This window comes from Camponotus vicinus, unplaced genomic scaffold (assembly GCF_025532165.1).
Source record: "Camponotus vicinus isolate PSW18456_S1 unplaced genomic scaffold, iyCamVici1.0 SCAF_16, whole genome shotgun sequence".
Taxonomy (NCBI): domain Eukaryota; kingdom Metazoa; phylum Arthropoda; class Insecta; order Hymenoptera; family Formicidae; genus Camponotus; species Camponotus vicinus.
The window spans coordinates 62501-65000 of NW_028141952.1; the positions used below are offsets into that span (position 1 = coordinate 62501).

The 2500-nt window shown below is 56.1% G+C and overlaps 2 non-coding genes across 2 annotated transcripts in view; both read right to left on the reverse strand.

Moving 5' to 3' along the window:
- LOC145965923 (large subunit ribosomal RNA) overlaps nt 1-582 on the reverse strand; it is a 4073-nt gene extending 3491 nt beyond the window's left edge. Inside the window, exon 1 of the ribosomal RNA XR_014436887.1 lies at nt 1-582. This exon is cut by the window's left edge and continues 3491 nt beyond it. This is a non-coding gene — a ribosomal RNA (large subunit ribosomal RNA).
- A 1217-nt stretch (nt 583-1799) lies between these two features.
- On the reverse strand, nt 1800-1954 carry LOC145965907 (5.8S ribosomal RNA). Its single transcript, XR_014436873.1, has one exon. It is a non-coding gene; the product is annotated as a 5.8S ribosomal RNA (ribosomal RNA).
- Between the last annotated feature and the right edge of the window lie 546 nt (nt 1955-2500).

Genomic DNA, 2500 nt, shown 5'->3' on the forward strand with positions numbered 1-2500 from the left:
AGAAGTGCACGACGACGACAGCCGGACATCGGCGCACGGTAGCGTGCCCGCGCGCGAGCCGCGAGGACTCCGCGGGACATCGCCCACCGACGCGAAGCCAGCGCCGCTGACGATGAATCTCCCCGTTCGATCTTTTGGGTTTCTTAGGTTTACCCCTGAACGGTTTCACGTACTCTTGAACTCTCTCTTCAAAGTTCTTTTCAACTTTCCCTCACGGTACTTGTTCGCTATCGGTCTCGTGGTCGTATTTAGCCTTAGATGGAGTTTACCACCCACTTAGAGCTGCACTCTCAAGCAACCCGACTCTAAGGAGAGATCCTCCCGAGACGCGCACCGGTCGCTACGGGCCTGGCACCCTCTACGGGTAAGTGGCCCCATTCAAGATGGACTTGGACGCGACGCGACGCCTCGGGATAAGCGGATCCTCCCAAACACCACATTTCCCTGCGGCGGAACCGCGGGATTCGGTGCTGGGCTCTTTCCTGTTCGCTCGCCGCTACTGAGGAAATCCTAGTTAGTTTCTTTTCCTCCGCTTAATAATATGCTTAAATTCAGCGGGTAATCTCGCCTGCTCTGAGGTCGTCAGAGTTTTGTAGAGAAACTCTCTACAAAGTGATATAGAGAGATAGAGGGAGTGTGCGGTGGTGGAGTTATTGCGCTAAGTAGTATCATTATTGTTTGTTAACTACTACTATTGTTAGCGGTAACGCACCGACCGATATTGCGCGCGCGGCACAATCTAGTCTTGTTTCGCGGGGACGCGAGAGAGGAGATAGATATATTATAATATCGTTTTGCGCTTCTTTTCTTCCGTCCCTCTAACTTCCACGATTATAATAACACGGCGCGGCGTAATTATGATGCGCGCGCGCGCGTGTATATATATAACGGGCGCGGTATGGAATCGATTCGACGAGTACACGACGACGCGTGCCGGTCACAATCTTCGTTCGAAAATTTCGTGGACTCGGACACGCGGTCGGCTCGCGATTCATCCGCTTTTTTAAGGGTGGATTTCTCTCGCAATTTCTCTCCCTCCGCGTACCGCCGGACGACGACTGTGCGCGCGCCGCGGTTTCCCTTCTCCATATATTTTTACCGTAAGGTATCTCGCGCCGCGAGATAGGAGGCGAAGCCTCGCGTGTAATAAAAGGCGCGGTATCGCGCGAGCGCGCTGGCGCACCGAGAGACCGAGAGAGAGTCGCACAGCGCGACGACGCGATCGGAAGAGACAACGACGCGCTAGAAAGACGGACGCAGCAGAATGTGCTGCTGCGCCGCTTTCTTTTTGCATTTTATTCGCCAACTACGAGATCACTCGTAGAGAGCGAGATCATTCGAGTGTCGCGCGTCGTTCGTCGTCGTTCCTCTCGCTTAAACTTTTCGCATATTCTCTCGTGTGTCGTCGTTGTGTATATCTCCGCCGACAACTCTCTCCATATCATTCGACAGCCTCCGGGCGCCGCTCGCGCGCGCTTCGCTATCCTTTAAACGCTTTGTGCGTACACGCGCGCCTCTCTCCTCCTCTTTATAACTCCTCTCGCTGCACACACCTTCGGTGTCATTTCAGACGACGCCAATCGACGACGGCCTCTCGTCGAACCCGTCGCCAATACATACTGGGAGGGTGACAAAGAGGCTCTAGTCTCTCTCGGGCGAACGTCCAACGATCGCTCGTACGCCGTTTACGCAATGCGACGGGGGCACAGCGACGACAGCCGACGACATTTCGTCGTTTCACGGCTACGCCGTGGCTCGTCAGCTTGCGTAAGGGCGCAAGCAGTTTAGGTTTGTTAAAACGACCCTCAGCCAGGCGTGGTCCGGGAATTGTATCCGTGGACCGCAATGTGCGTTCGAAATGTCGATGTTCATGTGTCCTGCAGTTCACAAGTTGACGCGCAATTAGCTGCGTTCTTCATCGACCCACGAGCCAAGTGATCCACCGTTCAGGGTAATCGTTTTTCATTCGTCGCGTTCGTCGAACGCTTCACAGTTCATCCATCGTGGTCTCCACTCCGAAGAGTGAGAGAAAATCGTGGCTCTTCGATCAGCCTGGCCGCGCGTCCGAGCACGCGCGGACCGCCGCCGCAATCCCGGTAAAGGGATCGAGGCTACGGCACAAAGTTGGTTCGCGATCGGAGCGTCACTTCCCCCGTTCGACGGGGAAAGAGCCGGGGCGGAAAGTTCTTTGAATAAACCATCGGACACCATGGTCCTCTCGTCCGCCAGCCACACACCTCATCACACACGTTCGGCCGGTGCTTCTCGCGCGGCGCGCGTCGCACGCTGGCCTCTGCCCCGACATTAGCGGGGAGGGCGCGTAGCGACGACGACGACGACGACGACGAGTGCTGGCACGCACGTACGTTGAGAGCGAGCGCGTAGACGTAGGTTACCACCGGTTCGCTCGCGCTAACGCCGAATCGACGCTCCCGCTCGTGGCGAGATGCGTGATCGCGTCAAGCGTCTCGGCACTCCGTATCGCATATATATTTTCTTC